Genomic DNA, 14,185 nt, shown 5'->3' with positions numbered 1-14,185 from the left:
TGAATGGAATACACACACAAGCACACACACAATGGGATATTATTCAGCCATAAAAAAAGAATGAAATCTGCCATTTGGAATAACATAGATGGAGCTAGACAGTATAATGCTAAGCAAAATGAGTCACAGAAAGACACCTTATGATTTTACTCAGGTGGAATTTAAGAAACAAAGGCAAAAAAGAGAGGGCAGGGGAGAAAGGAAAGGAAAAGGAAAAGGAAAAGGAAAGAAAGAAACCAAGAAACAAACTCAAGTATAGAGAACTGGTTATAAGAAGGGAGTTGGGTGGGGGGATGGGTGAAACAAGTGAAGGGTTTTAAGAGTACATTTATCATGATGAGCATTGAGTTATGTATAGAATTGTTGAATCACTATATTGTACACCTAAAAATAATGTAACACTGTATGTTAACTATACCAGAATTTAAAAATTAATAGTAAAATAAAAATAAGACAACAAAAAGCTGGGGAGCTTCTTGTGTTGATTGATTCAGGCACTCAATAACTGGGACATTTATTAAAGGCCAGGTATTCTCAAAGACTAGGATATTTTCATTTCTTCACTTTCCATTCTTGGGACTGACCTCTTTCTTCCATTGTTGAGACTATAACAAGAGGCCAATTTAGGTACTTCATAGCACTTCTCTCTTCCTGCAATTCCTTTTAAAGAGTAAGAAAATTTTTCTTTGAATCACTTCCTACTGGCCAGAACCAGATCACAGGCTCATTCCTGAACCAAACACTGGCATGAAAAATAGACTGATCATAAAAGGTGGACTGAATGATGGGGGATATCACAATGTCCACTACAAGAAAAATTTCAGCAACACTGTAAAATATACAGGTTATTTAGAATATTACTGACTACATATAGTATACAGTATAATAGAAGATAAATGGAGAATATTTTTACTACCTGATTGACAACTGTATAATTAACCTACTTTTTTAAAAGATTTTATTTACTTGAGAGAGCGAGCGAGCACGTGTGCATGAGGGGGAGGGGTAAGAAGGAGAAAGAATCTGAAACAGATTCCACACTGAGCACAGAGCCCAAAACAGGGCTCGATCCCACAATTGCGAGATCAGACCTGAGCCAAAACCAAGTTTGACACTTAACTCACTCAGCCACCCAGGCGTCCCTCACTGACTCTTTAGGTTTTAGTTCCCTTTACAAAAAAAGGAGAGGTTAGATCCAGTTAATGGTTTTTAAATTGTGCTCTGAGAAGTCCTATAGGTTCCATGAAGACCATTCATAGCTGCTAACAGAATTGAAAGAGCCCCTAGATATATATAGCTCTAGTGTTCCTCCAACTCTCTCTTCAAGTAAAAGCAGTTCTACCTTTTTTTTTTTTAAGATTTTATTTATTTATTCATGAGACACACAGAGAGAGAGAGAGGCAGAAACACAGGCAGAGGGAGAAGCAGGCTCCATGCAGGGAACCCAACGTGGGACTCAATCCTGGGTCTACAGGATCACACCCTGGGCTGAAGGTGGCGCTAAACTGTTGAGCCACCCAGGGATCCCGCTCTACCTTATTAAATACTGAGCTTCCACCATCTTGAACTGAGGTTTCTGGAGCTCAAAGACAGACAAAAGCCAGATTAGATGATCCCTAATGATTCCATGAAATTTAGAGATGACCTGAAGAAGACAGTTTACAGAGAACTAGATCCTGTAGAAATAGAAAAATAGTTCAAGCATGAAGGGAGAAAGAACAGTTGAGTCACAAGAAATTTCTGACTTTCCTATCTGATAAAGGAATTTAAAAGCAACTGTTTCAGTTGTCTTGAAAGGCTATACAAATAAAGCACTTAGTCTATGGTGCAGAAAAGCTGAATCTAACAAAACTGCCTTAATCCTAATCTTAACCTAATTTTACTTGCAAGTAACAATAATCCTATAAATTTCTATGGCATATTTGACTTTCTGAAGTGCTTTTTCGTGCATTTATTGTTTTATATTTATTATACATATGTAAACCAAGAAAGGTAGGGATCATTCTACTTATATTAAAAAGAAGAAAACAAAAGGGAAAAAAGAAAAACAACATCTGTATAGGTCTGAGTCAAGCAGCTCTTTGAGAGGACTATAGTTGAAAGGTTTAGTTTTAAAGAAAAAGGTAAAGTGATGAATTAAGATAAACAGAATAAATTACAAATATTGCACGGAATTATGTGGGGGCAGGAAGAAACTAAAGGACTGGGTGAAGTAATGGGAACTGAAGGACTAGAGGTAAAGAGAACAGATTTGAGAGTGTAATGGTACAGATGATAGAAAAGGATGCTCTGGCTGAAGAAAGAGAAGGACCGAATGAAAGAGCCCAAAGGAAGCAGTGTTTTAATGATAAGATTTCAAGGTAGGGACATACTAGTCTACAAATCTTTAGAGTCAAGACATATAAGGAGCTGGTATTTCAGGAGTATGAGTAGTTAACAATTCCCCTGTTTAATAATCTCCTTTCTAATGGGGAATAAGAAAGGGAAGAAACTTGTGTGGATAAATTGCTTATGCTGCTATTATTATCAGCATGGTTAAGACTGTAGGTTCTGGAGCCAAATTTGTCTAGGTTCCAATTCTGGCTTTATTTTCCTTGTTATGTAACTTCAGATAATTCCTTCTGCCTCAAGTTCCTCATCTGCAAATTGGAAATACAATTTTTTAAAAACAAAGTGTCTGGCATGTAATACTCCGTGTAACAAGTATTTGTTGAACATCTACTCACTATTCCCTATTATTACTACTAAGGTCTATCCAAGGGATTCTAGGTTTGTTTTCTCTATTATTAAAGTAGACTACATTTTATAATTAAATAATCTTTTGTTTATTTAAAGAATTAAGATTCATTCTTTTAGAGCTAAAAACAGTACGAATTTTTCTGTAGACCAAGAGCTCCTCAAAGACAGGGGCCATGTTTTATACTTAACCCTCAGAAGCTTAATACATTCAAGAAATCTAAAAAGGAACTAAACATTATAAAGACTGTAAGACGAAAAGTCACATAATTATGGAAAAAATGTGACATCTTTACCTAAAATAAGATTTGATGAGATCAAAGGTTGATTTATTCAGGATAAAACAAATGGCATTAAAAATTTGGTGAGAGCAGTCAACGTCAGCCAGAAACAGTAGTATTATTAATGAAACAATAGTTCATAGTCCATTAGCAAGACTGGATAGAGAGTGGTAGGTTTAAGTATAGTGCTGAGGGTTTAATCACTGATTAAAACAGCTGGTTTTACTCCATTCAATGTCAAACCACAGACCCACAGATCACCATGTTATAGACAGATGCTCCTAGTTTAAATGTGAACAGACCAGTACAATAATGGAAAAATAAAGCTTAATAGATGGTGAGTCACTAACATTATGTTAACTTTAAAAGAAAGGTTTGTTTTTTTTTTTTTTTTTGGCTAGAAAGTTATATTTTTTGGCTAGAAGTTATGTCTTTGGGGGGCTAGAAAATAACCTTGACTGTTGTAACCAACAGCCCCTAAATTTGTGAATTTAAAATAGGTTAATTCTTCATTTTAAGTAAAGATCCAAGAATATGCTAGAAAACAACAATTACAGAAATAAGACAGTATAATAAAACATTACTCTAGAACTAGAGGGTCTTTGACTTAACAAACTTATTGAACAAAAGAATGTATTGACATTATTTCCACCCTGCATAAACATGTGAAAACATGGGATGGTAGTTAAATTGACTATGAATACTGAAGGATATAAAAATAATCTAGTAATTTTAGCACTTTAACTTCTTAAAATTTTAGGAGATTAATTCAAAGGAAAAATATCTGTTAGAGGACATCAAAGTTTTATTTTTTTATTTTTCTTAAAGAGTATTTTTTCTTTAAAGATTTTATTTATTTATTCATGAGAGACACAGAGAGAGAGAGAGAGAGAGAGAGAAGTAGAGAGAGAAGCAGGCTCCATGCAGGGAGCCTGATGTGGGACTCGATCCCAGGTCTCCAGGATCAGGCCCTGGGCCGAAGGTGGCGCTAAACCGCTGAGGCACCCAGGCTGTCCAACATCAAAGTTTTAATCTCAGTTCATATTTATAGGATGTTTGGCTAATTTTTATATTGTTACTCAGTATTTAGTCAAATATCATCTGAGTATTAAAAAAAATCTTTTGTGCTCAATTGATCCTATTTTTAAAAAAGCCACCAATAATACTGGGCTTAAAATAAGGTACATCTTTCTTTAGGTGTTTCCAAAAACTTGCTTTCAAGCTGCTTTTTGTGTGCACTAAAATGGTAGTTTTAAAACATAGGGGCACCTGGGTGGCTCAGTGGCTGAACCTCTGGCTCAAGTTGTGATCCCAGGATCCTGGGATCGAGTCCCACATCGGGCTTTCCAAAGGGTGTCTGCTTCTCCCTCTGCCTGTGTCTCTCATGAATTTAAATTTCTCATGAAATTTTTAAAAAATAACAATTTTGAACTTTTAATTTTTTTATATTGCATTTTCCTAAGCAAGATACACCTGCAAGAAATAAACATTCAAACAACTTATAAAGTAAGTTAGATGCCTTTTATACTGGTTTTATACTAGTGATCAATTCTAGGTTCAATCCTAAGACACAATGTTTACTGATAAAAGTACAATCAAACTGAAGTATATGTTGCTAAAGCTTATATTTATATAAAGTGGCTTATAATTCTCTCAATTAAAAAGTGATTCAGGGGATCCCTGGGTGGCGCAGCGGTTTGGCGCCTGCCTTTGGACCAGGGCGCGATCCTGGAGACCCGGGATCAAATCCCACGTCGGGTTCCCGGTGCATGGAGCCTGCTTCCCCCTCTGCCTGTGTCTCTGCCTCTCTCTCTCTCTCTCTGTGACTATCATAAAAATAAATAAATAAATAAATAAATAAATAAATAAATAAATAAATAAATATTCATTTTTCTAAAAGTTATTTTTTCTGAAGCATGAAAAATCAGGGCATCCGAGTAGCTCAGTGGTCAAGCCTCTGCCTTTGGCTCAGGCCATGATCACAGGCAGGGTCCAGGGATCAAGTACCATATCAGGCTTCCCACAGGGAGCCTGCTTCTCCCTCTGCCTATGTGTCTGCCCCTCTCTCTGTGTCTCTCATAAATAAATAAAATCTTTAAAAAATAAATACAAGTTATTTTTTCTGTCAAGGTTACAAAGTGCAACAAACTTCTATCGCTTCCTATGCTTTTCAACAACTGAAAACCTGGAGCTGTTGTAATCTGCTAAGTTTTCTGAGATACTCTAAAATGCATTGATTCCTATTACAATAATTGTTTTGAAACAACAGAAGTGGGAAAGGAGGGTAAGAGCAAAAATTTAGCATGTGGCTGACAAAAGTAAAAACTAATCATTTATGTCTTTTTCTCTTTTATATTAATTACTTAATCTTAAGAACATAATAAATTAAAATCAGAGACCTCCATGAAATGATTTTCCACTGAAAATATGCTTTTGATTTTATAGCCCTTATATAGCTTTTAAATATCCTGAACTTTTAGTACATTGTCTGTTTTCTAACCATTTTATTCAAAGCTGTTAGTGCAGCAAGTAAACAGCACATGCTTTGATCTCATTAAATTACAACTTATAGTTCCTAGACTCATAAATACTGTGCTCTTTTTTCCTTTACCCCTCCTTTTCTGGTACAGGGTAGTCTGTTAAATATCACTATCTCCTTGAGTGCCCTGACGTTTACTCAGACAAATAGCAGAGGTTATGAATGCTGCTCACAGATAGTATCAGGAATTCTTCATGATTGCCATAATGGTGAACCCAGCATTCAGAACTGTAATATCTAGTCCAATCTAACAACTAAGTTTGGTCTGTTTAACTTTGCTCCCCCCACTCCACCCCCCAAAATCCATCTTATCACAAACCACTAGCTTAACTGTTTTGAACAAAATCATAAAACAAAATAAAAATTATCTTTGGAAAATGAATGATTAATAGTTTTAAATGAGTGATAGAACCAATGTTACCAGTTTTGATTAGCTTCTAAAAAAAGATTCTCCCTCTGCCTGTGTCTCTGCCTTTCCCTGTGTCTCTCATGAATAAATAAAACCTTTAAAAATAAATAAATAAATAAACAATAGAAAATGAAAAAACTTTCTTAAAGTTAAAAATTAAGACTACATACAAAATACAAAATACTTACACTAAAAAAAATACTTATACGTAGGATGTCTGAAATATAAAAATGGCTATTAAAATATATTTTTAAATTTTCACTCCTTTAGCCACTTGGAACTCTCAGGGTAATAAAATTCTCTTGCTTTACCCTTTCATACACTCTCTGTTCCAGAAACAATTTGGTAGCACAGTCACTGACTGTAATGCTCTTTAGAGACACAGGCCACTACTGCATGACATATCAGTACATTTAGTTAGCCCTTGCAGGGCTCGAGACCTGGGGGGGGAAAAGGGTAAGTGTGCTCCTGAGCAACACTAAACTACTTGAGCAAAGAAGGAAACATTCTTTTACCCTAATCTGCTAATGGTGTCTCTCCATTACATGATTTTACATGAGCCTCGTCTCCATCTACAGGTCAGTCTATATATCAGAAATATAATATTATAATGAAACATTTGTCCTTATTTAATGAAAAGAACCACATAACTTAGAAACTTATAAGGTATAATCCTTTCATAATAATGCAAAAACTGAAAAAAGCATATGAATATTTTAATATAACCACTAAATATGATTAATCAATTAACTCATGGATAAAAATATTAAAAAAATAAATGAATCAAATAGACATCACTGAAATACGTGCTTATTCAAAATTATTCGGTCAGTATTTAGCTATTTTTTTAATTTTTATTCTTAATTTTATTTATTTTTTATTTTTTTAAAAGATTTTATTTATTTATTCATGAGAGACACAGATAGAGAGGCAGAGACACAGGCAGAGGAAAAAGCAAGCTCCATGCAGGAAGCCCTATGTGGGACTCGATCCCAGGACTCCAGGATCAGGCCCTGGGCTGAAGGCAGGTGCCAAACCACTGAACCACCCAGAGATCCCCAGTATTTAGCTATTTATATTTGCATTTGAAGTTTACATTGATAAAAAAATGAATGGTCCTTTTAACAATCCTCCACTTTGAGACTACAGGCAAATTTTAAATTACAGCTTCTCTCTTCATATTAAAAAAGCCATCCTTAATATTCTAGATTGTGATTGAAAATAAACGTTTTCTACATAAAAATGGTCTAGTTTGCTAGACAGACTTAAGACTTTTAAGGGTGAGGAACATATGTCTATTACCACCCATTCTTATGTTTTATACTGAGCTACTCCTATGCTCTTCCTTTCTGATCCTTCAGAATATAAAACCAACTTATTGACAGTTATAAGACCAAAGAATTAGATAGATTAACATTGGAAATATTTTTTTTTTTAACATTGGAAATATTAAAGGACTTTGGACTCTGGCTTAACATTTAGAAGCCACTTCAATCTTTATTCTAAGTAATCCTGTTTTCCTTGAAATACGCTAAAACAGAAAGTAGTAAAATTTCCTGATTTCTTGAATTATGCATTAAAGTATGTTATTTATCTCATAATGCAAAAAACACTTCTGTTCAATACTTAAATGTTACTCTAGAGCCTTAATAAAATTTTAATTTTAGTAAAATTAAAGTAAAATTAGTAATTTTAAAATTACTAAATTTTAAAAGTAAAATTAAAATTTTAGTAAAATTATAGCTAAATATAAAAACAGGGGGACTTATTTCCAGTCTAGCCAATAAAGGAGCTTAAACTTTGTCCTGACAAGTAAAAGCTGAACTGAAAATCAACAACTCTTCTTAGATCTGTCAGAGAAATGAGGTCATAAGGCAAATAGCTGCCTCAATAATTGGAGAGATAGACTGGTGAATATAGAGAATTATAAATTACTGGAGTAGAAGCCCACAAACAGAAACCTCTGCAGGAACTAGTGCCACTGTAGGAAAGGCCTGAACTGTAATTGACCAACTACCAGAGGCTCAGTGTAGAAAACTTAGAGAGCTAAAAAATTTCAAGAGGACACAGTCCTAGGGGGAACACTGCCACACATACTTTTGTGAATTTCACTTCCAAGTCCTCTCACCATGAATATCAGAAGAAAAAAAATTCCCTCCTGCTTTCAGGAGAGAGGAAAAGGAATCATTTTTGAAATATGCCAGGGAATTCTGTTCTTAAGAGGGCTTGAACTCAGGAAAAATGATTGGACCTGAGCCTAAACTACCTGGGGAAAGGGTAATACTTAAATCCAGCCCTCTCCAACCATGTTGCACAACCAACAGAGGGAAAAAAACTAAGAAGTACTGTGAAGTTCACAGTCCAGTGACACAGGCTTACCAAAAGACAAAGACCTAATCATAGGACACTTTGCACTGCCACCCTCCCCCAACCTTACCATTACATTACTAACGGCTATTTAATGCAAGTAGTTTCATATGTATATCATGTCCACCTTTTAACAAAAAATTACAGGGCATACTAAAAGGCAAGAAAAACAATTTGAAGAGAATGAACAAGCATCAGAACCTGTGTCAAAAAAAAAAACAAACCCTGTGTCAGTATGGCAAAATATCAGAATTATCAAATCTGGAATTAAAAAAACTAATATCCTAAATGCCTTAATGGAAAAAGTTGACAAAACATAGGAAGCAAATGGATAATGTAAGGAGAGAGAGAGAAATTCTACGAAAGAATAAAAAAGAAATGCTACAGATCAAAAGCACTGCAACAGAAATGAAGAGTGCGGGGATCCCTGGGTGGCACAGCGGTTTGGCGCCTGCCTTTGGACCAGGGCGCGATCCTGGAGACCCGGGATCGAATCCCACATCGGGCTCCCGGTGCGTGGAGCCTGCTTCTCCCTCTGCCTGTGTCTCTGCCTCTCTCTCTCTCTCTCCCTGTGTGACTATCATAAATAAATAAAAATTAAAAAAAAAAAAAAAGAAATGAAGAGTGCCTTTGGTGGGCTCAACAGTAGTATGGACAAGATTGAGGAGTGTCTGTGAACTTGAGGATATGATGGCAAAAATTCAAAAACAGAAAACAAAGAGAAAGACCACCAAGGTCTTTCTGCAAGGAAAGCAGAACAGAATATCCACCAACTGTGGGACAGCCAAACAAAATGTAACATATGCATAATAGAAATATCAGAAGGAAAAGAGAGCAAGGAGAGAAGCAATATTTGAAGCAGTAATGACTGAGATTTTTCCTAAATTAGTGTCAGATACCAAACCCCAGACCCAGGAAGCACAGAGAACACTAATAAGGATAAATGACCAAAAAATGTATTACCTAGGCATATCATATTAAAACTTCAGAAAATCAAAAGTAAAACAAACAAACAAAAATACTGAAAGAAACCAGGAACGGGGGGAACACTTCATCTACAGAAGAGCAAAGAATTATACCTGACTTCTCAGAAAACATACAAGCAATGAGAGTGATGTGAAATATTAATAGGTTGAGAGAAAAAATTATTAACCTAGAATTCTGTATCCTCTGAAATTATCCTTCAAAAGTGAAGGAGAGGGACACCTGGGTGGCTCAGTGGTTGAGCGTCTGCCTTTGGCTCGGGGAGTGATTCTGGAGTCCTGGGATTGAATCCTACATTGGGCTCCCTGCATGGAGTCTGCTTCTCCTCTCTCTGCCTGTGTCTCTGCCTCTCTCTCTCTCTCTGTGTCTCCCATGAATAAATAAATAAAATCTTTTTAAAAAAAAAAGTGAAGGAGAAATAAAGACTTTTTTTAAGACAAAAATTGAAAGAATTTCTTGCCAATAGGCCTGTCTTGCAAGAAATATTAAAAGAAGTTTTTCAGAGAGAAAGAAAGTGATACAGGTCAGAAACTCTGATATACCAAATAAAAGGAAGAGCATCAGAGAAGGAATAAGTAATAGTTAAGTATTTTATTTCCTTTATTTGAAATTGATAAAATAACCATTTGTTCAAAAAAATAATAGCAACAATATATTTGATTATGTATGCTTAGGTATTAGTAAAATGAATGACAGCAATGACACAGTGATGGGAAGGAAGAATCAGGATTATTTAGTCATTATAAGGTACATGCATTAACCCCTGAAGGGATATATTATTCGAAAGTGGACTTGGCTTACTGCAGATATACTGTCAACTCTAGGGCTGGCACTAAAAAAAAAATTTTTAAAGTATGATTTAAAGACTAAGAAGGGGAGAAAATGGAGTCATAAAACCCTCAGTTAAAACCACAAATAGCAGAAAAAGAATGGAAGACAAAAAAGAGGAACCAAGGACAACAAATGGAAAACACACACACACACACAGAGGCATATATTAATCCGATTGTATCAATAATCACTTCAAACATCAGTAATGTAAAATGCAACAATTATCAGAGTGGATCCAAAAACAAGACTAAATCTTATGTTGTCTATAAGAAATCCACTTTAAATATAAAAATACAGGAAAAAAATAAATATAAAAATACAGGGACGCCTGGGTGGCTCAGTGGTTGAGTGCCTGCCTTCGGCTCAGGGTGTTGATTCCGGAGTTCCAGGATCAAGTCCCACATCAGATTCCTGGCAGGGAGCCTGCTTCTCCCTCTGCCTGTGTCTCTGTTTCTCTCTGTGTATCTCTCATGAATAAATAAATAAAATATTTAAAAATAAATAAATATAAAACCACATATTGGTTAAAAGTAAAGGGATAGAGAAGGATATACCATGCTAACACTTATCAAAATTAGGAATTGCTAGGTAAATTTCAACCAGAGTAGATTTCAGAGCAAGGAAAGTTATCAAAGACAAAGAGGAACATATATAATGAGAAAGGAGTGAACACCCCAAGATGACATAACAAAGAGTACCTGTATTATGTGCCTAACAATAGAGAGTACCAAAATACAGGAGGCAGACACTAATAACTGCAAAAAAGAAATAAAGAATCTATTTGGAGACTTTATTATTCCTTTATCAGAAATGGACAGATCCAGTAGGCAGAAAATCAGAAGGATCAGAGTTGAACTTAGCATCATCAATCAAATGGATATAACTGACACGTATAGACTAATTCACCCAAAAGCAGATTACAAATTTTTCTCAAGCTCATATGGAGGATTCCCAAGATAGACCATGTTCTGGACGAGAAACCACATTTTATGTGGTTTAAATTTTACCAAATTTAAAGGAATAAAAATCATACATTGTCTGCTCCGAGACCACAATAAAATTAAACTAGAAATCAATAAAAGGTAGCTTGAAAAAAAAAACAAAATACTCAGAGACTAAACAGCACACTTCTAAACAACACATGGGTTAAAAAACAAATCTCAGGAGAGATTTTAAAATATTTTGGGCGAAATGAAAATATAACTTATCAAAAATCTGTGGGATGCAATGAAAGCAATGCTTACAAGGGAACGTATAGCACTGAATGAAGATATTAGAAAAGAAAAAACACAAAAATATAGAAGCAATCCAAGTGACAATGATAGGAGAATGGATAAAGAAGATGTGGTATGTATACACAATGGAATATTAGCCATAAAAAAGGATAAGATCTTGCCATGTGCAAACCACAATGGACCTAAAGGGTATCATGCTAAGAGAAATAAGTCAGACAGAGAAAGACAAATACCATAAGATTTCACTTACATGTGGAATCTAAAATACAAAACAAATAAAAAACAAAAACAGACCCATAAATACAGAGAACAAACTAATGGTCACCAGAAGGGTAAGGTAGTGGTATGGGTAAAACAGATGAAAGGGAGTAGAGGATAGGAGTAGGCTTCCAGTTATGGAACAAATAAGTCACAGGGATAAAAGATACAGCATAGGGAATATAGTCATTGGTACCATAGTAGCATTTTATGGTGATAGATAGTAGCTATAGTTGTGGTATGCACAGCATAATGTATAGACTTATCAAATCCCAGTGTTGTACACCTGAAACTAATGTTATGTTATATGTCAACTACACTTCAACTTAAAAGTTTTTTGAAAATCTAAAATTAAACACTGAACTTCAAACTTATGAAACTAGAAAAAGAAGACCAAAGTAAATTCAAAGCAGAAGAAATAATAAAAAATTAGAGCAGAAATTAATGAAAATGAAAACAATAAATCAAAGAGAAAATCAAGGAAACCAAAAGCTGATTCTTTAAACAATCAATAAAATCAATAAGCCTCTAGCTAGGCTAAGAAGAAAAAAAGGGGGGGGGGACACAAATTACTAATGTCAGAAATGAAAAAAATGGATATAACCATTGATCCGTTTCCACGAGCTACCAAGCCATGAAAAGACACTAGACAAAACAACATATATTACTAAAAAAGCCAATCTGAAAAGGAAACATTCTATATGATTCCAAACCTGTAACATTGTGGAAAAGACAAAATTGTGGAGATAGAAAGGGTAGTGATTGCCAAGGGTTGAGGAAAAGGACAAATGAAAGGGCAGAGCACAGACGATTTTTAGGGCAGTAAAACTATTCTGTAGGACTCTATAATGGTGGAGACATGTCACTAAACATTTGCCCAAACCAGATAAAGTATAAAACCAAGAGTGAATCCTAATGTAAACAATGGACTTTGGATGATACTGATGTTTCAATGTATGTTCATCAATTATAACAAATGCACCACTCTGGTATAGGATGTTAACAGTGGGTCAGGTAGTATATGGGAACGCTCTATACTTTTCACTCAATTTTGCTGTGGAGCTAAAAATGCTCTAAAAAATAATTTAAATAAATAAAAATAGTTAAATTCAATGTATACCTACAGCTATAAATGCCTGGAGTGTTTTTCCTTCCATTTTAAAAGCAGACTCCATTTAAAATCAAGAGGAAGACACTGACCCAAAATTTAAATTTTCCTCAGAACTTATGATGTATCTGAACAATATCATCCATATTCATTTATTTATTGTCTCTAAAATAAGTATTGCAAACATGACTTGTTGAGATTTGGGGTATAATTCTTGTAAAAAAGAATGTACTGAATGAACCAACCAGCTTATGCAAAAACTGAATTGAGAAGCTTGGCCTCACTAATATTAACACTCTAACCAAGTGCATAATCAGAATCCCAACAAGAAACAGATGGTACATATAAATTAGGACACTTTGAAGAGGATTTATTTGTAAAACTGTGGACACAATATAAAGGAACCATAAAATATGGTGCAAGTTCCAGGGGCTAGCAGCAATAGAGATGTCCCCTTGGGGAGCCCCCAAAATAATAAGAAGGTAAGTACTGAAACCCAAAAGGAGAGCATCACACAAAGTAAGTCAATTTGAGAAAGCTAGTGATATGCTGAGACAAGGCCACCCTGAAGTGATCTCAAATGGAGGGTATGAGGGGAAAATATACCGATTCAGTATTTCTTTCCTCCTCTCTCCTGTCCAGACTGCTCCCCACTGGCCCAACTCAACAGGAAGCCAGAAGATATGGGGGCATTGATGGAATCCGTATAGGAAAGCCTTACATGGAGAAGAGGATGCATACATCTGAATCTGGAGGGACAAATGGAAGGTATTTTGCACCTTGATAAATTAACTACAGAGTATAATTTACTAGTAAATATTTAAGTGGCACTCAGTAAACGTTAGTTAAAAGCATTTATTGAGTGTCGGTAAGGATAGATACTTACTTCTCTCAGGAATAGGCAGATGGTCCAAAGTGGAATTGTTTCAGATGGGGGTTTGAAGGGAGCAGGGAAAGGAAACAAGAGGTCATTCTCTGAGAAAAGAAGAACAAGGCCTTGCTACTTCTCCTTCCTCTCATACCACTCTCACCTTATATCAGTGAAGATGTTTTTAGTTGCAAATAATGAAAATTAAACTGGTCCAAATGAAACTAACATAAATAATAATGGGAATTTACTGACTTGTATAACTGAGAAGTCTAGAGATAGAGGAATGGTAGATTTGGTGGATCCAGGAACTCAATAATGTCCTCAAAGAACAGCTTTCTTCACTTCACACCAATCCGGCATCCTCATTGTCAGGTTCCTCCTGTCTGGTTTCTCATGTAGAGAAATGACGGACAACCACAGTCGGGGTTACAGTCTTCCTTGTTTATGACCACTAGCTAAGGCCATTTGTCCACTTCTCAACTAATAACTGTGAGATGAGGAATAAAATGTTTATGGCCTCCTCCAATTTAGATCTCAATGTCAATGTACTCTTTCACTCACAATGC

General features: G+C 35.3%; 1 protein-coding gene across 17 annotated transcripts in view; it reads right to left on the bottom strand.

Moving 5' to 3' along the window:
* The window catches only part of CCDC73 (coiled-coil domain containing 73), a 138,114-nt gene that overhangs the window by 35,792 nt on the left and 88,137 nt on the right, over positions 1–14,185 (bottom strand). The window lies entirely within an intron of this gene.

The sequence above is a fragment of the Canis lupus genome, chromosome 18 (genome assembly GCF_003254725.2).
Source record: "Canis lupus dingo isolate Sandy chromosome 18, ASM325472v2, whole genome shotgun sequence".
Taxonomy (NCBI): domain Eukaryota; kingdom Metazoa; phylum Chordata; class Mammalia; order Carnivora; family Canidae; genus Canis; species Canis lupus.
Note: the sequence above shows the minus strand (reverse complement) of the source record. Positions and strands in the feature narration are given on the sequence as shown.